At 36.2% G+C, this 22,558-nt stretch overlaps 1 long non-coding RNA gene across 2 annotated transcripts; it reads left to right on the top strand.

Moving 5' to 3' along the window:
• Positions 1-692: 692 nt before the first annotated feature.
• Positions 693-22,060, top strand: LOC121263654. 2 transcript variants are annotated; one of them, XR_005940314.1, is made up of 3 exons: positions 785-827; positions 21,130-21,226; positions 21,544-22,060. It is a non-coding gene; the product is annotated as an uncharacterized LOC121263654 (long non-coding RNA). The 2 variants fall into 2 exon arrangements; XR_005940315.1 differs by lacking the exon at positions 21,130-21,226 and having other exon boundaries at positions 693-827; positions 21,544-21,634.
• The last annotated feature ends 498 nt before the right edge of the window (positions 22,061-22,558 follow it).

The raw sequence follows: 22,558 nt of genomic DNA, 5'->3' as shown, positions 1-22,558 counted from the left end.
GACAGTTCTATAAATTTCCTTTAATCCTTGGCAACGGCGCCAAAAACTTGTCTCTCCAGTTAAAGTGCCTCCCAAGTGCTGAAGGTGTACAATTGTTGTATAGTGAGAGCCCCAAGGTCGAATTCACAGGGACTAAGGCATTTTATGAATCAAAACTGTGGTGTTCTTGTCCTGAGATGAAAAATTATTTTATTTACTGAAGCAAACTCAGATTAAAAAAAAAATACACGGATTAACAGAACTTTGGCAATGGTTTTGAACTAGATTGCACAAAGTTCTCGAGACAAATGAATCAAGTGAGTTTGATTTTTCCCAAAGAATGAATCCTTTGTAAAGTATGTTTAATTTGGATGAGTGTTTGCTAACCAATTGAAGAAAACTGGGAGTTTGCTTTGAGTGAAACGGGCGCAAAACCAAATATTATTTTTCTAAGAGGAATTTTATCAAACACCTAAGCCACGGGTTTCCCTTTCACAAATTGAGTTAAAAGGGTTAGGGATTTCATTAAATCCTTCAAACACTATTTATGTTAGGAATAAAGTGTCTGGATGATGTATATGATGCATATATTCACAAGATAATTTTATGAATAACCTCTATCTAATTCATATCAATCCAGCCCTCAGTGTGCTTACTCGAGTGCCGAAACCCTAGCCGTCGACTTGTCGTCTCTCACATGTGGCTTCGTCGTTGTCTTCTCTCTCTCTCTCTCTCTCTAGAGCCGAAACCCTAGCCTCCTGTGACTCTTCCTCTACCGATCGAAGATCTATTCCTCGTGGTCGTCGTCTTCTACTTTTTCGTTCCGTCGTAGACTTCTACAACCTAAGGTTAGTTTTTCTCCATTTCACACACACACTCTCTCTGTGTTGGTGCTATTATTTCGATTTGGGTTGTGAGAAAATATTGTGTTTGAAATGCGCTTCTGTAGTGATGTGCTATGTCTGTATCTGCATGTGTTTGGGAATTTGAGTCTGCTGTAGTGATGTTTGTATGCAGAAGAGAAACAAAAAATAAAACTTTCGCTTGATCTGCTCATTTTTTAAATATGGGTTGTTTTTTCTTTTTGGGTTCTGTAGCTTTTGACTGGTGGAGATCTGTAGATTTGGATGCATCATCTAGCACGACATTCTGTAGCTTCTTTTTTGACTTGTGGAGATCTATAGTTTGTAGTCTATTTTTTGACTCGTGGAGATCTGTTGCTTGTTTTATATGCATTTCTCCAAAATTTGGTCCCTCACACCGATGAATAAGCTTGCATCTTGGCCCAGTAGCACTTACAATAATAGTAGTGAGATTTTGTTGATAATTTTAGTTATTTTATCAAGAGAAGTACATGTTTCTCTCAATGGCAGTTATTTGGTGCAACCATCTGCGTCCTTGGCCTTGGCTTAATGCTCATTTCTGACGTAGGTGTGACGCCCCCAACCTCTGCTTGGGATGTAACGGAGACTTAGAGCGTCTGAACATCTGACACAAGATTACATACCCCCGTACCTAATAGCTAATATGCAATGCATCCTAGAAATGCAACTAGCAATATGTAATAATTGTACCGAAAAATAAGGGTGAAAGTGAACTGATGCCAGAATAACTAAATCATCCTAATAATATAGATTGAACCATAAGTTTCAAGACATCAGGTAGCTTAATCTTAGTACAAAATATCAAGTTCTCCAAAAGGATCTAAACCAGTTGCTTTATGTGTTCTTTAGCATGAAGGGTTAGGCCTAGAAATATCATAATAAGATCAAGTCTTCTGTTGACGTCTGGTTCCTCCTCAATCCTCTTGATCCACTGGTCCATTGGGTCCATCTGCATCTACAACTTTTATCATTTCGAGTGAAATGATAGTGGATCCACAAGGGGTGAAATTTACTTAAAATCTCAGTAAGTTAGACAACCAACTTGCACAAAGATAGACTATGCATGAACAAGGATAAACATGAAATGCATGCAAATGTAGAAACATTGTATTTGTCTCCCATTCAGATTTCTTAAGGAAAAAAATAGATTTTTTATGCACATTTTCTTACAGAGAACATAATATCACTTTCGTCGTAAAAACTTAGTCTTTCATTATAAAAATTATGGAATTAACTTAATGTATGATATCGTCACAGTTCCTCATATGCATTATGTGTACTTGTTGGTGACCGTAGTACAACTCACGTTGAAACTATGTTGTCTATAAACTCGTTCTCAATGCATTGGTAATATAGCATAGCATAACATCGTAAAAATCATGACATGGCATTAGGTGTTGTAACGTATGACTTCGCTTTGGCGTTCTTTAAAAAAACACATTCGAAGCCTGTTGACTGTTCTTCGTCAACCCAAAGGTTACCATTCCATATTTAATCACTCCAGAGTGGACAAATGAGTTCTACTAGGATAATTCCCCATCCTAGTCTTTAGGGTTATGATAAAATAATTTTCATGCAAAGGCTTTCGAAAAAGAATGATTTCTTTTCATGAAATGCATATGAGTGGCACAAAAATAATGTTTGAATGCAAACAATGATGTGACAGTTCATGCAAAAATGACAGTTATAAAAATGACATTTATCAATAAATCATAAATAATCGATCAAGGTGTAAGTTAGAGGCCAACTAACAGACTACTGAAGCTGTAAGTGAAGTACTGGCTGTGAAATTAATTATGCTAAGTTAAAATCTAACTAACTTAAGGGAAATAGACAGTGACAAGAAAAGGGAAATTACGAAAATGCCCTTAGACATGTAAATGATGCATGCTATCTAATAATCCTTAACCTTCCCCATGAAATTCATGGCATGCATTCTAGTTGATGCCTAAATGAACTCATTAATGATCCATATGAATGCATGCAAGGCAAAACCTCCAAAGAACATGCTCACTAGAATCCTCATGGACATTCTTAAATCTTAAGTTTGAGCAAGTTCATCCCAACACTTAGTCATGCCTAATGAAATCCTCAAATGCTAACTGAACCTCAATGATGCATGGTATGATCCTATCACTGATGACATGCTAATTTCTTCTTATCCCAATCAGAAGGTTTTCTAAATGCTCACATTTCAAGCTTAAGTAAAATAAACTAATTTCCTCAAATGAAGCATGATTAAAAGTTGAACCATTCATTCTTTGATGATCAAAACAAGATAGAACTTAAAACTAGTCATGGCATTCTTTTCATCTTAATCTAACCTCCATAAATAATCCTATGATCAAACTATATCATAATTAATCATGCCATAGCTAATTTCCTCAAAACAAAAATGCACTTAATCTTAACCCTATCCTAAGTATGCAACTTGGCTACTATGGATCCTCATGCTTAAAAATAACTACTAACACCTTAATCATAAAAATAATAAGGAAACTAAGATCAAGAGAGGGAATACTCACAAAGATTGGAGCCCTTGAAGCTTCCCACTCAAACTCTAAGAACACTCAAGAACACTTAGAGAGAAGAGAGGAAGTGAAGTGAAGTGAGGAAGAAGTGAGGTGAAGAGGGGTTTATATAGCCCAAGAAGTGAAGGTGGCGTTGGGCATGGGTGCTTCCTCATTGGGTGGTTTGGGTGATGGCTCGTGATGCCTTTCAAGCTTAGCTGCTCCATGTAGGTTAGCATGATGGTGTCTAGGTTGTAAGAGAATCAACCAAAGGGAAAGAGAGAGAGAGAGAGAGAGTTTCCATGTGGGTGGTGGAGAGAGAAAATGTGGGCTAATTAATACCAGGGTTTAAGCCCTTAATGACCGGCGGTTAGGGTTTGGGCAAGGGTTAGCAATTTTGTCCTATTCTCTTGTCTTACTCCCTTCGTTTCTAGTGGCTAGGCAAAGTGTAATCAAGTTCCCTCTATGGTGGCTTAAACGGTAGTGATTGGGTGGTTGAGAGGTGGCCTAAATAGAACAAAAAGAAAAGAAAATAAATAGAAAAATAAAATAAATAAGGGTTGGCTGAAATTCCCAATGGTAAAATCGGCATTTTGAAAATATTTAGGGTTTTGACTAGGGTTTTTCCACAATAAACCGTAATGATTTTTTCACAGAAAAGTCATGGAACTAAAGACAAAATCATCCTTGAAAATAATCTGGGCTAAGGGTATTTTGGTCCATTGCACATAAAGTACACATGGTTGCCAAATGAAACGGTTTTTAGGGTTTGACATGTCACCATACAAAATGACATGTACTAAGGCTCAATAAAAATGCAAGTATGGCTAATGAATGCTAGAAATGGATGACCAAAAAAGGAAAATTCGAATCAGAGCTCGAAGAAAGAAATCGAACTACGCTTGCCTAACGAAAGTCAGTATTCTTCTAAGTATGTGAGCTATCCTTCTAAAATTTAGGGTTAACCTAATGAAGTAAGTAAGTGGGGTTTACAGGTGGGTGGTTTGTGGGAATTGTCTAAATCATGGGTTTTTGTTTTCAGTAAGGTTAAGTGAAGTATAATCGTGGTTGTTAGACTTCTTTATGTTCATAGTTATGTATTCCTAGTTATAGAAGCAGCATAACACATATTTGATCTGTGTTCTTTTGTAAGTTTAGCCAAGCGAGGACCAAGTTTTAAGGTTCATTTCAACATTTTGAGTCTACGACTTTCTTGAGTTTTCAAATATAGTATTTTCTCTTCTCCTTCATACAAAACCATCTTGATGATGATTCATTGGTTAACAATGGATTGAGATCTTACCAATGAGTTCATTGGTGCTACTGTGGTTCTTCTAGTATTGATGGACCCTTCATTCATGGGTTGATGTTATATATATATATAGGAACCCGGAGGTGTAAGTCCCGTTTTGAAGCCAGGGAGGTGAGTGTAGGGCAACTATAGGTTCAAACCCGAGGGCCGAGAGTAGAAACTTCGGGTGGGGGTTGTCGAATAACAAAATAAGTTCAACAAAGAAGAAACAATTAACTATTAGATACCAGATTGGCTCTGATACCAAACAGCGGAAAGAAGGAAAAGCCGAAGCTGACATAAGAAGAAGAGAAGGAAGGGAATGGAAGAAACAAGATATATTGCACAATAATTAAATTATGCAAGCACAAAATAAACAGGCGGTTAAACCGGCCATATGCATGTATGAGTATGCAAAATTAATTGTAAAAACATATAAGCTTTATTAAGATTAACAAGCTTAAAGTAATTACAGGTGCAAGGTAGTGCAGATTTGCACTTACAGAAATCAGGGTAAATAAGGAGACTCAAGAACAGGGTGGAGAGGATCAGAAGTTTTCTCTCGAGTGAGTTCTGGTTTGAGTTCTGCCTTAGCTCAGAACAAGGCCCTCCTTTTATAGCATAAGGAGTTCCTGTTTACAATTATTAAAACAGTAAATCAATCCGTGAGTGAACAGTGAGAACTGTTTAGTCACGGGGCTCATGGTATCATCATTGTGTCTCTCCAGTTGTCCTCGTGGGCGGCTGTTTTGAGCGCAAGATGACAAATTAGCATTCGGTCGTCTCTGTGTCTTCCACCTGTCTCTGTGGGCGGCTGCTTTAGGCACAAAGTGACAATTATCTCAAGGAGGACTATGGTCGGTCTTCTTTGAACTCAAATAGTAGTCAATCATCTTTCAGCTTTGGAATGCCTTCTGAATCATGACCAAATATATTACTGTACGAAGCCTCTGAGGATGCTTCTGAATTCTCATCGTTTTCAGAATTATCACTCGTAGACTTAGACAGTTGTTGCTCCAACAATTTTATTAAATCTTTTTTGCCAAGTCTGTTGAGGATATTATCTTTAGCAGACTTAGAAGATTTCTTTGAGGATGAGCTGGTGGCTTTTCCTCTTGATGAAGCAGTTGGTGAATTAGGGGCCCGAACTATCAGGGGATATTCGGGGACTGGTGAACCAGATTTGATTACTAGGAATTCCTTCTTGTCTTGCAGATCAGGAGCGACTTGAGGAAAATCTTTAATCATCTGGTTGATTACTTTTTCAGTATATCCAAACCTATCCCACCATTTTGTGAAATAAACTCGGTCAATTATATCAGCATTTTTCTCATAAGTCCATTTAAAGATCCACGGTAGTTTGTAGTTCTTGTAAAAATGGAGCTCATAAGGAAACATCTGTGAATGCCGGTTGAGTTTTGTACCAGCAACTTGTTGATAAAATGTAAAAGCTCTGGCGAGCTGCTCAGGAAGATTCTGCAGAATTAATCCGAATTGGTCCCACCATTGGAGAAACCAGTAAGGGAAAGTTCCTTTGAATCTTGTATCAAAATTGATGAACCATGAATGGCTCATATCTGGTACCTGAAAGAACATGAAACGTTTCCAGGCAGTTATGTAATCAAAATAATTATAACTCAGTGCAGAGTCTGAGAGTCTTTTGGGGGTCCATGGGTTTGTTCCCCATTCGGCCTCAGTCATGACTCGAAGGATATAAGCACTATGATAGATTAATTTGGTGGAATCATTCTTATAAAAAATGAGTTTTATGACAAGAGAGTTGGTGAGAATCAGGATACTGGAATAGTACTGGAGACTTTTGGAGGAATCTTCAGGTATCCAGTGGAAATTAGGGGAAAATAGGAAGAGGCTATTTTGAACGGATCTGTTAAATTAGAACGGTTAGGTTCTATATGAAACAGGTGAGTTATAAATGGCTTCTTCAAATATTCAGATTTTCCTTTTGGGAGGAAAAACTGGGGAGTAATCAAAGTAGGACCTTTTGATGCAATTGCTTTCGCATATGGATCAAAAGGTGTAGAAACCGTAGACGCGAAGGTCGCCGGTTGCACAATTTTACCAAGAGGTGTAAACCTATTGGCAATGTCCAGTGCTGTTGAGGAGACACTGGGTACCATGGAGGATCCAGACTCATTCTTGATGAGTTTTATACTGGGTATTGGAGGTGGGGGTTCACTCTCTGTTTCTCTTTTCCTTTCTTCTTGCTTACGCTCATGGTTGGGTGTCTGCAAGAACTCTCTGGTAAGAAAATCAGGGATAGAGTTATCAGTACCTTTGATGTATTCAATATCAAAATAAAAAACACTTAAAATACCTTGCCATCGTGCAAAAATATGTTTTGATGCAATGTTTTAAACATCTTGTTCTAAAACAAATTTAGCACTCATGCAATCAATACGAAGTAAAAACTTCTTGTTTAACAAATCAGATTGAAATTTAGAAATACATAGTACTATAGATAAAATCTCTTGTTTAATAGTACTATATTTTTCTTGTGTAGGATTCCAGGTTCCAGAATGGAAACGAACAATTTGTTCAGAAGAACCTGGTGAAACAGATTGTTTCAGAATGCCACCATAACCAATGTTTGAGGCATCTGTTTCAACAATTTTAAATGAATCAGAAGTGGGGATACCAAGGCACGGAAGAGTCTTGACATGTGCTTTGATTTTCCTCACTATTTTAGTATGGATTTCTGTCCAAGGAGGAGGATTTGAAAGAAGTCGTTTGAACAAGAGACGACATTGTTTCCTCATATCCTTGTAGAAATCAGCAACATAATTAAGAGACCCTAAAAATCTCAGTAATTGATTTTTGTCAAGAATGATATCAGGAAATTTGTCGGCAAAATCAATGGCTCTTTGAATAGGCCTGATTTTCCCTTCAGAAATATCATAACCAAGGAATCTGATCTTGGTTTGGAATAGTTTGATCTTCTTCGCAGAAACGACAAGACCATTGAGTCTAATGATGTCTAGAAACGAATTCAAATGTTTCTAGTGTTCATCAATAGATTTAGAAAAAAAGGACATCATCTATATAGACGATGGTAAAAGCAGAGAACGAGTTGAAGACGTCGTTCATGATATGTTGGAACTCACTATGGGCATTTTTGAGACCGAATGGCATCACATTCCATTCGAAATGACCGAAGGGGGTTACAAAAGCTGTCTTGTACCGGTCTGACTCAGCTATCTGGATTTGCCAAAAACCAAATTTGATGTCAAATTTGGAAAAGGCTACAGCATCACTTAACCTATGAATTAAGTCATTTTTGTTGGGAATAGGGTACCTAATCCACTGTAAGACTTTGTTCAAAAGTTTATAGTTAATGACTAGACGAGGGGTGCCTCTCTCTAGTTCAGCATTTTTTCGGACATAAAAGGCTGGACAAGACCAAGTGGACTTGCTTTCTCTAATTATGCCTTTTTTCAAAAGATCTGCAATTTCCTTTTTGCAGAATTCTAAAGTCTGACTATTCATCTGAATTGGTCTGGCTTTAGTGGGGATCGTGTTTTCATTAAAATTTTTGATATAGGGAAGAGAAACGATGTGTTTCTTCCAATGCCAAAAAGCATTTGGTAAATCAGAACAAACATCGAAAACAAGACGCTTGTTAAAATCATTAATTTTTGAAAGTAAAATTGACGAAGATAATTGTTCAGAAATCTTTTTGTATCTTATTTCCTATTGGAGGAAATTCAGATGCTTTTGTTTTGCAAAAAGTAAAGATTTCAGACCTTTATCTTGATCAATCTCTTGTCGAGATGCAAATTTGAATTTGACCTTTTGACCAAAGGGGTCGGTAGTAATACCATCTTTTTCAGTCAAAAAAGGAAATAAGGCAGAAATAAATGGTATGCCTAAAATCACTTTGTTAGACATATTTTTAACTAAAACAGAAGGGATTTTAAAGCAAACATTGTTTTGACAAACATGAGCGTTGTTAAGCTCATATGTAATTTTCATTTGAGATCCATTTGCAGAAAATAATCTCTCAGAAGATTTTTCAAAGTATTTACTAGGAATGAGTCCTTCCTGAATGCAATTCAGGTCTGATTCGGAATCAATCATAGCAACGACAGAAAATTGAAAATCATGGGCGGCCACAATGGTAACCCTAGAAAACCATTTTGGAGGAATGGTATGATGGATTAAACAAATCTGATTATCAGCAGCTAACTCATGTTGGCTTGAACCAAAATCATTTGTTTGCTCATTATCAGAAGGAATATCCTGATCAAGTTGTTTATCGATTTTAAACACTAAAAATTCTTGTTTTAAAATCTCATTTTCAGACTTAAGGTTGTTTACCTCAGATCTGAGTTCAACGATTTCTTTTTTAACAAGATTTATTTCGTGTTGTAAATCATTTGTAGAAATTTCCTTGGATTTTTTCTTTTGAAATCTCTCCAAGATTTCTTGAAAACTAATCCTTTGCTTACGGGGTTCTGGTTCTTGGCGAGCCATAACCTTTCTTAACTTAAGAAGATATTCTTCTTTAAGCTCAGGATTTGTTATTTGAGAAATCAAGGCTAGCAATAGGTTTTCTTGTTCTTCAGATTTGGACAAGACATGAATTGTCTTTCCCTTTGTCTGGCAACAAGTATCATTACAATTGCAACCTAGCCTAGGACCAGTAGAATCTGGAGATTCAGTTTCTGAGTGATATTCTGAATCACTAGAGCTGGACTCCAGGATATCAGATGATGAAGACGAAGCTATTTCTAGGAGTCGAAATAGTTCTTCTTTTTCATTGTTATCAATATTCAACTGATTAAACCTCTTTTTTAATTTTTTATCTTTTTCGGCTTTCTGAGGGCATTTATCAGCAAAATGTCCTGGATTGCCACAAATAAAACATTTTCCTTGAGAAAAATCTTTAGATTTCTTTTTCTTAGAAAATGGCTTAGAAAATGATTTTTGTTAAGTTTTCTTATAAAATTCATCACGGGATTTTCTCCTGATACCGCCATGAGGTTTAGAAAACTTGTGCTTCCTTTTTGAGGGAGCTATAGCAGGAAGTCCGAATTGTTCACAAAATATTTCCATTTCGTATTTGGCTTTCTTGCTATTTCTCATCTGCTCTTGAAGCATTCTTTGATCATTACACATACTAATACCAAGTTTCTTGATTAATGCACAAATATCATCATAGGTGTATGCGTCGTAATTAAGAGACCCAGCAATAGTAAGTTCATCATTTACTTTGTAAGCAAACAAGCGAGGTAAACCATCAATAAATTTCTCCTTCCAGTAAGGCTTCTGGCTATCATCCCGAAGCATTACTTTGGAAATAAAAACATCTTGGTACCATCTATAATCGGACATCTGATGACATCTAAGATTATTTAACTGGTCGCTGATGCGGCTAGTTATATTTGATGTTGTGCCAATAAAATGTTTTAAAATTGTATAAATCAAAGTATTAACTCCATCAGACTGGCTGATCGAATGGATTCATAAAAAATAGGTAACCCTTCATCATTACACTTGACAGCGTTCTGAATGGTTTCTTTGGTATCTCTGGTTAGGTGTTTATCCCACCAGTTTCTTAAAACACCGAAAAATCCTTGTGTTAAAATCTTAACAATATCAGGTTGTCTGATATTGTTGTTCACATAAGCATTTGCTACAAGGGACATTTTACTCATGGTATTCATGATCTCTTGTTCCGAGAAACCATCAATATTCCACTCGTAAACCTTGTCAGCAGAGTAAGAAGATTGGCTTTGAAAAACTTTCTCCTCAAACTGTAAATCAGGAGGAGTAGGCCTGGAATACCAGTTCTTCGTCAGACTCATTGGTTTGGGTCCTTTTGAATAGAATCTGGCAATTTCAGGTTTTAAAACATCTTGAAAATTCTTTTCAAGTAAATCAAGATCCTTTTCTTCAGTGGAGTGATCGTTAGAAGACTCATCTGTAGTTTCAATAAGAACTTCTTCTTCTATTTCTTTGTTAGACAAAGCACTAGTAGAAGGCTGTTCTCTTTTCAGATCATTAAGCATTTGATCAATCTTATCTAAAGTCTTTGCCTGGAGATTTTTAAAATCAATTTTGGCTCGACTTTCAGGTAAGATAATCAAAGGTTTTTCAATCATTTTCTTTGGTTGGTCTGTATTCAAAACCAAAGGAATAGGATCAGGTTTTTCAACCTTTTCTTCAATTCGGTCTAACTGTTGTCCGATCGTATGAAGAGCAAGATTCACAAAGTTATTTTGAGAAATAACCTTTTTTGTTTCTTTGAGAATCTTGTCCTTCTCAGGATCTCTGGAAACAGTTTCCGAGATTTTGAAAGGTGAAGCAGATATCTCAACCCCTTTGTGGGTGATGAGAACAGTCTCCAAAGGCGGATGGCTAGACTGAACTACCATTTTGCCTTCTTCCTTGACAAAATCAGTTTTAACAACGTTCAAAGTATTGTTAGAAACATAAATATTTTCAACAAAATCAAATAAAAGAATATGCTTTTGCTGCTTATTCATTTCTTCTTTCCATTTCCGTTTAACACGTTGTTTTTCTTTTTCAGAATACTCTGCATGATAGGTTTTTCGCCTAGCACTGTTTTTTGAAAGTTTGTATTTTTCAAAAAGATGAACAAGATCAAACGCAAATGGTTTATTCAACACAGTTAAACTGTGATGAATTTGTGGTGCAACAGGAGCTACCATATCTGAAGCTGTAGGTGATAAAGATGAGTCATCTTCTTTATCAGCTTCATTATGAATAGGCTGGTCTTTAGAAGATCCAACATCCTGTGTAGAGTAAAAAGTAGAAGTAACTTGAGAGGACGTAGAGAGTCCTTTCAGTTTTAAAACAGTATTAACAGGTTGGGCAGTTTTAACAGAATCTTCCAGAAATTGTTTGAGATTTTGGTCTCTTCTTACTGGAATTTCTGACCCTGTAAAAGAAGAACTAGATCCAGCAAAAGAGTTTCTTCTTAGCCCTGGAGATCTAGTCTGATCAAAACTGATTTTATTGGTTCCATCCAAATACTGTTGAATGTTACTTGGGTAACTGTCAACAGGGTTTCTAGGGATTGGAGGAGCCTCTTCTTCCAAAATCCATTCTTTGGGAAGAATTATGTCTTTCCAAAAAATTATTTTTGGAGTTGAAACATCCGCATCTGGGGTTGAACTCTGGATCAGAAGAGTTTTTCCCTGGATGGGTTTTGCAATTGCTTTTGGATTTAAACTCGTTTTTAAAAGACGATAATAAATCCTGTAAATCAAAGTAAGGGGTTTGCTACCCTTAAGCATATCATATCCAGAAGTTAAAATGTTTAAAGTTAAACATTTTGAAATATGTTCATCATCAATGGCAAGAGTTAGATTTGGATAATAATTAAAATGGACTGGTCCATCCGTTAAAGAGGATTGGATCATTCCGAGAACACTTGTTTCAAAATTATTGAATCTGGCATCCCTTAAACAAAATAATACGGATGCATTGATGCCTCTCCTCGTTAAAGGTTTGACAGCAATTTGGACAGATCCAATATGAATATATCTAAAACCTTGTTGCAAGAATTTTGTCATCTGTTCTTTTGGGAAGAGATAACACTTTTCTTGAGTTTTGAAAATAGCATAAGTTTGTTCAACAGTTCACACGCAAAATTGTGTGTGTAAGGATCTCTCAAATCAATTGGTTCGATAGATCGTGCTAACATCAAGTTTTAGAATCTTCCATGATCCCAGTACAGGCGACTCTGTTGCTTCAAAAGCACAGTCTTCCTCATTAACTATGTCAGGTGGCATGGCCGACCTGGAACTAATTGTTGAATTGGATCTATTCATCCAACTCATTTTGTCCTAGGACAACACCGACCGTCGCATCTCAGAGGTCTGCGAACTTACCACTCTCGGCCCTCGGGTTTGAACCTATAGTTGCCTTACACTCGCCTCTCTGGCTTCAAAACGGGACTTACACCTCCAGGTTCCTGACCTACTTGTCGAAAGATGATCCTGAACTAACCAAAGTAGAAACTCCGGGTGGGGGTTGTCGAATAACAAAATAAGTTCAACAAAGAAGAAACAATTAACAATTAGATACCAGATTGGCTCTGATACCAAAACGATGAGAATTTAGAAGCATCCTCAGAGGCTTCGTACAGTAATATATTTGGTCATGATTCAGAAGGTATTCCAAAGCTAGAAGATGATTAACTACTACTTGAGTTCAAAGAAGACCGACCATAGTCCTCTTTGAGATAATTGTCACTTTGTGCCTAAAGCAGCCGCCCACAGAGACAGCTGGAAGACACAGAGAAGACCGAATGCTAATTTGTCATCTTGCGCTCAAAGCAGCCGCCCACGAGGACAGCTGGAGAGACACAATGATGATACCATGAGCCCCGTGACTAAACAGTTCTCACTGTTCACTCACGGATTGATTTACTATTTTAATAATTGTAAACAGGAACTCCTTATGCTATAAAAGGAGGGCCTTGTTCTGAGTTAAGGCAGAACTCAAACCAGAACTCACTCGAGAGAAAACTTCTGATCCTCTCTACCCTGTTCTTGAGTCTCCTTATTTACCCTGATTTCTGTAAGTGCAAATCTGCACTACCTGCACCTGTAATTACTTTAAGCTTGTTAATCTTAATAAAGCTTATATGTTTTTACAATTAATTTTGCATACTCATACATGCATATGGCCGGTTTAACTGCCTGTTTATTTTGTGCTTGCATAATTTAATTATTGTGCAATATATCTTGTTTCTTCCATTCCCTTCCTTCTCTTCTTCTTCTGTCAGCTTCGGCTTTTCCTTCTTTTCGCTGTTCGGTATCAGAGCCAATCTGGTATCTAATTGTTAATTGTTTCTTCTTTGTTGAACTTATTTTGTTATTCGACCACCCCCACCCGGAGTTTCTACTTTGGTTGGTTCAGGATAATCTTTCGACAAGTAGGTCAGGAACCCGGAGGTGTAAGTCCTGTTTTGAAGCCAGGGAGGCGAGTGTAGGGCAACTATAGGTTCAAACCCGAGGGCCGAGAGTGGTAAGTTCGCAGACCCCTGAGATGCGACAGTCGGTATTGTCCTAGGACAAAATGAGTTGGATGAATAGATCCAATTCAATAATTAGTTCCAGGTCGGCCATGCCACCTGACATAGTTAACGAGGAAGACTGTGCTTTTGAAGCAACAGAGTCGCCTATGCTGGGATCATGGAAGATTCTAAAACTTGATGTTAGCACGATCTATCGAACCAATTGGTTTGAGAGATCCTTACACACACAATTTTGCGTGCGAACTGTTGAACAAACTTATGCTATTTCCAAAACTCAAGAAAAGTGTTATCTCTTCCCAAAAGAACAGATGACAAAATTCTTGCAGCAAGGTTTTAGATATATTCATATTGGATCTGTCCAAATTGCTGCCAAACCTTTAACGAGGAGAGGCATCAATGCATCCGTATTATTCTGTTTAAGGGATGCCAGATTCACTAATTTTGAAACAAGTATTCTCGGAATGATCCAATCCTCTTTAACGGATGGACCAGTCCATTTTAGTTGTTATCCAGATCTAACTCTTGCCATTGATGATGAACATATTTCAAAATGTTTAACTTTAAACATTTTAACTTCTGGATATGATATGCTTAAGGGTAGCAAACCCCTTACTTTGATTTACAGGATTTATTATCGTCTTTTAAAAACGAGTTTAAATCCAAAAGCAATTGCAAAACCCATCCAGGGAAAAACTCTTCTGATCCAGAGTTCAACCCCAGATGCGGATGTTTCAACTCCAAAAATGATTTTTTGGAAAGACATAATTCTTCCCAAAGAATGGATTTTGGAAGAAGATGCTCCTCCAATCTCTAGAAACCCTGTTGACAGTTACCCAAGTAACATTTAACAGTATTTGGATGGAACCATTAAAATCAGTTTTGATCAGACTAGATCTCCAGGGCTAAGAAGAAACTCTTTTGCTGGATCTCGTTCTTCTTTTGCAGGGTCAGAAATTCCAGTAAGAAGAGACCAAAATCTCAAACAATTTCTGGAAGATTCTGTTAAAACTGCCCAACCTGTTAATCCTGTTTTAAAACTGAAAGGACTCTCTACATCCTCTCAACTTACTTCTGCTTTTTACTCTGCACAGGATGCTGGTCTTTAATTTAAAGACCAGTCTATTCATAATGAAGCTGATAAAGAAGATGACTCATCTTTATCACCTACAGCTTCGGATATGGTAGCTCCTGTCGCAACACAAATTCATCACAGTTTAACTGTGTTGAATAAAGCATTTGCGTTTGATCTTGTTTATCTTTTTGAAGAATACAAACTTTTAAAAAATAGTGCTAGGCGAAAAACCTATCATGCAAAGTATTCTGAAAAAGAAAAACAACGTGTTAAACGGAAATGGAAAGAAGAAATGAATAAGCAGCAAAAGCATATTCTTTTCTTTGATTTTGTTGAAAATATTTATGTTTCTAACAATACTTTGAACGTTGTTAAAACTGATTTTGTCAAGGAAGAAGGCAAAATGGTAGTTCAGTCTAGCCATCCGCCTTTGGAGACTGTTCTCATCACCCACAAAGGGGTTGAGATATCTGCTTCAACTTTCAAAATCTCGAAAACTGTTTCCAGAGATCCTGAGAAGGACAAGATTCTCAAAGAAACAAAAAATGTTATTTCTCAAAATAACTTTGTGAATCTTGCTCTTCATACGATCGGACAACAGTTAGACCGAATTGAAGAAAAGGTTGAAAAACCTGATCCTATTCCTTTGGTTTTGAATACAGACCAACCAAAGAAAATGATTGAAAAACCTTTGATTATCTTACCTGAAAGTCGAGCCAAAATTTATTTTAAAAATCCCCAGGCAAAGACTTTAGATAAGATTGATCAAATGCTTAATGATCTGAAAAGAGAACAGCCTTCTACTAGTGCTTTGTCTAACAAAGAAATAGAAGAAGAAGTTCTTATTGAAACTACAGATGAGTCTTCTAACGATCACTCCTCTGAAGAAAAGGATCTTGATTTACTTGAAAAGAATTTTCAAGATGTTGTTTTAAAACCTGAAATTGCCATATTCTCTTCAAAAGGACCCAAACCAATGAGTCTGACGAAGAACTGGTATTCCAGGCCTACTCCTCCTGATTTACAGTGTGAGGAGAAAGTTTTTCAAAGCCAATCTTCTTACTCTGCTGACAAGGTTTACGAGTGGAATATTGATGGTTTCTCGGAACAAGAGATCATGAATACCATGAGTAAAATGTCCCTTGTAGCAAATGCTTATGTGAACAACAATATCAGATAACCTGATATTGTTAAGATTTTAACACAAGGATTTTTTGGTGTTTTAAGAAACTGGTGGGATAAACACCTAACCAGAGATACCAAAGAAACCATTCAGAACGCTGTCAAGTGTAATGATGAAGGGTTACCTATTTTTTATGAATCCATTAGATCAGCCCAGTCTGATGGAGTTAATATTTTGATTTATACAATTTTAAAACATTTTATTGGCACACCATCTGATATAACTAGCCGCATCAGCGATCAGTTAAATAATCTTAGATGTCATTAGATGTCCGATTATAGATGGTACCAAGATGTTTTTATTTCCAAAGTAATGCTTCGGGATGATAGCCAGAAGCCTTACTGGAAGGAGAAATTTATTGATGGTTTACCTCGCTTGTTTGCTTACAAAGTAAATGATGAACTTACTATTGCTGGGTCTCTTAATTACGACGCATACACCTATGATGATATTTGTGCATTAATCAAGAAACTTGGTATCAGTATGTGTAATGATCAAAGAATGCTTCGAGAGCAGATGAGAAATAGCAAGAAAGCCAAATACGAAATGGGAACATTTTGTGAACAATTCGGACTTCCTGCTATAGCTCCCTAAAAAAGGAAGCACAAGTTTTCTAAACCTCATGGCGGTATCAGGAGAAAACCCCATGATGAATTTTATAAGAAAACTTACAAAAAACCATTTTCTAAGCCATTTTCTAAGAAAAAGAAATCTAAGGATTTTTCTCAAGGAAAATGTTTTATTTGTGGCAATCCAGGACATTTTGCTGATAAATGCCCTCAGAAAGCCAAAAAAGATAAAAAATTAAAAAAGAGGTTTAGTCGGTTGAATATTGATAACAATGATAAAGAAGAACTATTTCGACTCCTAGAAATAGCTTCATCTTCATCATCTGATATCCTGGAGTCCAGCTCTAGTGATTCAGAATATCACTCAGAAACTGAATCTCCAGATTCTACTGGTCCTAAGCTAGGTTGCAATTGTAATGATATTTGTTGCCAGACAAAGGGAAAGACAATTCATATCTTGTCCAAATCTGAAGAACAAGAAAACCTATTGCTAGCCTTGATTTCTCAAATAACAAATCCTGAGCTTAAAGAAGAATATCTTCTTAAGTTAAGAAAGGTTATGGCTCGCCAAGAACCAGAACCCCCTAAGCAAAGGATTAGTTTTCAAAAAACCTTGGAGAGATTTCAAAAGAAAAAATCCAAGGAAATTTCTACAAATGATTTACAACACGAAATAAATCTTGTTAAAAAAGAAATCGTTGAACTCAGATCTGAGGTAAATAACCTTAAGTCTGAAAATGAGATTTTAAAACAAGAATTTTTAGTGTTTAAAATCGATAAACAACTTGATCAGGATATTCCTTCTGATAATGAGCAAACAAATGATTCTGGTTCAAGCCAACATGAGTTAGCTGCTGATAATCAGATTTGTTTAATCCATCATACCATTCCTCCAAAATGGTTTTCTAGGGTTACCATTGTGGCCGCCCATGATTTTCAATTTTCTGTCGTTGCTATGATTGATTCCGGATCAGACCTGAATTGTATTCAGGAAGGACTCATTCCTAGTAAATACTTTGAAAAATCTTCTGAGAGATTATTTTCTGCAAATGGATCTCAAATGAAAATTACATATGAGCTTAACAAAGCTCATGTTTGTCAAAACAATGTTTGCTTTAAAATCCCTTCTGTTTTAATTAAAAATATGTCTGACAAAGTGATTTTAGGCATACCATTTATTTCTGCTTTATATCCTTTTTTGACTGAAAAAGATGGTATTACTACCGACCCCTTTGGTCAAAAGGTCAAATTCAAATTTGCATCTCGACAAGAGATTGATCAAGATAAATGTCTGAAATCTTTGCTTTTTGCAAAACAAAAGCATCTGAATTTCCTCCAACAGGAAATAAGATACAAAAAGATTTCTGAACAATTATCTTCGCCAATTTTACTTTCAAAAATTGATGATTTTAACAAGCGTCTTGTTTTCGATGTTTGTTCTGATTTACCAAATACTTTTTGGCATAGGAAGAAACACATCGTTTCTATTCCCTATATCAAAAATTTTAATGAAAACACGATCCCCACTAAAGTCAGACCAATTCAGATGAATAGTCAGACTTTAGAATTCTGCAAAAAGGAAATTGCAGATCTTTTGAAAAAAGGCATAATTAGAGAAAGCAAGTCCCATTGGTCTTGTCCAGCCTTTTATGTCCGAAAAAATGCTGAACTAGAGAGAGGCACCCCTCGTCTAGTCATTAACTATAAACCTTTGAACAAAGTCTTACAGTGGATTAGGTACCCTATTCCCAACAAAAATGACTTAATTCATAGGTTAAGTGATGCTGTAGTCTTTTCCAAATTTGACCTCAAATCTGGTTTTTGGCAAATCCAGATAGCTGAGTCAGACCGGTACAAGATAGCCTTCGTAACCCCCTTCAGTCATTTCGAATGGAATGTGATGCCATTCGGTCTAAAAAATGCTCATAGTGAGTTCCAACATATCATGAACGACGTCTTTAACTCGTTCTCTGCTTTTACCATCGTCTATATAGATGATGTCCTTGTTTTTTCTAAATCTATTGATGAACACTGGAAACATTTGAATTCGTTTCTAGACATCATTAGACTCAATGGTCTTGTCGTTTCTGCGAAGAAGATCAAACTATTCCAAACCAAGATCAGATTCCTTGGTTATGATATTTCTGAAGGGAAAATCAGGCCTATTCAAATATCCATTGATTTTGCCGACAAATTTCCTGATGTCATTCATGACAAAAATCAATTACAGAGATTTTTAGGGTCTCTTACTTATGTTGCTGATTTCTACAAGGATATGAGGAAACAATGTCATCCCTTGTTCAAACGACTTCTTTCAAATCCTCCTTCTTGGACAAAAATCCATACTAAAATAGTGAGGAAAATCAAAGCACATGTCAAGACTCTTCCGTGCCTTGGTATCCCCACTTCTGATTCATTTAAAATCGTTGAAACAGATGCCTCAAACATTGGTTATGGTGGCATTCTGAAACAATCTGTTTCACCAGGTTCTTCTGAACAAATTGTTCGTTTCCATTCTGGAACCTGAAATCCTGCACAAGAAAAATATAGTACTATTAAATGAGAGATTTTATCTATAGTACTATGTATTTCTAAATTTCAATCTGATTTGTTAAACAAGAAGTTTTTACTTCGTATTGATTGCATGAGTGCTAAATTTGTTTTAGAACAAGATGTTCAAAATATTGCATCAAAACATATTTTTGCACGATGGCAAGGTATTTTAAGTGTTTTTTATTTTGATATTGAATACATCAAAGGCACTGATAACTCTATCCCTGATTTTCTTACCAGAGAGATCTTGCAGACACCCAACCATGAGCGTAAGCAAGAAGAAAAGAAAAGATAAACAGAGAGTGAACCCCCCACCTCCAATACCCAGTATAAAACTCATCAAGAATGAGTCTGGATCCTCCATTGTACCCAGTGTCTCCTCAACAGCACTGGACATTGCCAATAGGTTTACACCTCTTGGTAAAATTGTACAACCGGCGACCTTCGCGTCTACGGTTTCTACACCTTTTGATCCATATGCGAAAGCAATTGCATCAAAAGGTCATACTTTGATTACTCCCCAGTTTTTCCTCCCAAAAGGAAAATCTGAATATTTGAAGAAGCCATTTATAACTCACCTGTTTCATATAGAACCTAACCGTTCTAATTTAATAGATCCGTTCAAAATAGCCTCTTCCTATTTTCCCCCTAATTTCCATTGGATACCTGAAGATTCCTCCAAAAATCTCCAGTACTATTCCAGTATCCTGATTCTCACCAACTCTCTTGTCATAAAACCCATTTATGATAAGAATGATTCCACCAAATTAATCTATCATAGTGCTTATATCCTTCGAGTCATGACTGAGGCCGAATGGGGAACAAACCCATGGACTCCCAAAAGACTCTCAGACTCTGCACTGAGTTATAATTATTTTGATTACATAACTGCCTGGAAATGTTTTATGTTTTTTCAGGTACCAGATATGAGCCATTCATGGTTCATCAATTTTGATACAAGATTCAAAGGAACTTTCCCTTACTGGTTTCTCCAATGGTGGGACCAATTCGAATTAATTCCGCAGAATCTTCCTGAGCAGCTCGCCAGAGCTTTTACATTTTATCAACAAGTTGCTGGTACAAAACTCAACCGGCATTCACAGATGTTTCCTTATGAGCTCCATTTTTGCAAGAACTCAAACCGGAACTCACTCGAGAGAAAACTTCTGATCCTCTCCACCCTGTTCTTGAGTCTCCTTATTTACCCTGATTTTTGTAAGTGCAAATCTGCACTACCTTGCACCTGTAATTACTTTAAACTTGTTAATCTTAATAAAGCTTATATGTTTTTACAATTAATTTTGCATACTCATACATGCATATGGCCGGTTTAACCGCCTGTTTATTTTGTGCTTGCATAATTTAATTATTGTGCAATATATCTTCAAAAAGATAAACAAGATCAAACGCAAATGGTTTATTCAACACAGTTAAACTGTGATGAATTTGTGGTGCAACAGGAGCTACCATATCCGAAGCTGTAGGTGATAAAGATATATATATATATAACATACTCGAGTTCTCTCTAGTGTCTTTATTGGGCCTGATATGAGATTTATTTCATACATATACATATTATGAAGTTGGAAGCTTGAGTTTTCCCCTCTTTTTTGAGCTGGAAGCTCAAGTCTTTTTAACCAACTTTGCATCAAAATTAGATTATTCTTGGCTGTCAAAGGGGCTTGCCTCTTTGGTTGTAATTCTCGACTCTTATGTTGTTTTTAATGGTTTTTGCTTTATCTTCTGCATACGCTTTTAATATTGAGGTTTCTTTCTTGTTATGATGTTGCACATCTTCGCCAAAATCTGTGGAATTACTCATCTGGGTCTGTTTTGCTCATGGTTTTTTGGTTTGTTTGGATGAGTTACGGAGATAACCAGACATCAATGTTTTCTATGTCTGTGTTTCTATGTCTCTTATTCATTTGGCAGCCCAGCGCAGAAACATGGATCTTAAAGAATTTACAACTTGCCTGACATGTACTCAATGACTGAAATAAAATAGAATATAATGGCATCTGACCCATTTTTCTTTATTTTTCATCACTATATGCTAGTAGGTGATAAGAAGTCTAGGGATTACATTCCTACTGCTTGTAAGGACTCTGTGGCAATTTTGCTCATGTTTGATCTAACAAGTCGGTGTACACTAAATGAGTGAGTTTTTAATCTTCAATATTCCTCAAGGGCTTCAAGATTGAGAATGAAGAGTCAATGAATGGAGGGGTATGGAAGATAACTCTGCTTCCTCTAATATGTAATGTTGCCAAGATTGAGACTGAAGTGATTTTCCTGACATGAATCTGGGTTCTTTATTAAGAGTACTTGAGATTAGAATCAGAGTCTATTGCATTAGTTGAACTTTATCATTTGTGGTTAACTTTCACTTCTTCATTTGCTTTTTCTTGTGAATATGCGCTTGCAAAATATTTTTTTTATTTTCCTTGCTAAGTAATATGGTTTTGTGATTTTAGGAGATTCAAAAAATTGCTAAGTCTACCACTGATGCCTTATCACATGTCTGCAGATGTTCATCTACATCAATGTCTTGCAAATTAACCACAATAACAATACCGGGAAGATATTTAAAGTAGAGGGGACAGAGATCCATCAATATTCGTTAGATGATGTGTTTCCGCTCACACCTATCTAATAATCTTCTTTCAAAGCTGTGTTTTGTAATTCATATATTGTAATTTTTTGTTTTGTAATATAATTTATAAATACCAAATAATGTAATATGTAGTGAATTGCATTGTGTTGCATGCATTTTACATGATGAATATTGTATATATTTTCATTTACATGCATAAAAAGGTAATTAGTTTCTAACTTTACTTATTTTTTACATAAAATTTAATTTTCTATTTTGATATATTTTTATTTTTATGGACAATGTTCAATGCTTTTATGCTTTTCAACATGATTTCTTGAAATATAGGGTTTTAGATTAAAAAAAAAATTATTTATGCTTTTTAACATTACTTTCTTTTTTTTTTGGAAAACATTTAACCATAGGCTTTTGGAAAAAAAAAAAAAAGGTACAGCCAGGAACCCGGATTTTTGGGTTTCAAAAATCTAGTTTCATCCAGGTTCCAGCCTGGGTCATAACCCGAATTTGAAATCCAGGTTCTGGGTCAGAAATACCCGAGTACCCGGTCTGGAACTCGGATGAACAGTCCTAGGATCAGAGTTTAAAAATACTATTGAATGGTACACGACGCAACTATTTAGCCATTGACCAATTGGTACAAGGTGGAATCACTGCAAAAATCTCTGCGCGTGAATCTCATAACGACTTAATTAGCTCGATGCCATAGCTGGTTTCTTTCCCCTATCATCTTGATTATTCTCCAAAGCAAAGAGAATGTTTTCATCATCTGTTTTCCTTTTCCTTGTGGCATAAGTATTGGTAGGTTCCATCTCAACATTAACCTGTCACCTTGTCCTCCTTTTCCATTTATTAACAATTGTCTTTGAAACCTGTTG

This window comes from Juglans microcarpa x Juglans regia, chromosome 4S (assembly GCF_004785595.1).
Source record: "Juglans microcarpa x Juglans regia isolate MS1-56 chromosome 4S, Jm3101_v1.0, whole genome shotgun sequence".
NCBI classification, from domain to species: Eukaryota; Viridiplantae; Streptophyta; class Magnoliopsida; order Fagales; family Juglandaceae; genus Juglans; species Juglans microcarpa x Juglans regia.
The sequence above is the reverse complement of the archived record's forward strand: the minus strand, read 5'-3'. Positions and strand labels throughout refer to the sequence as shown.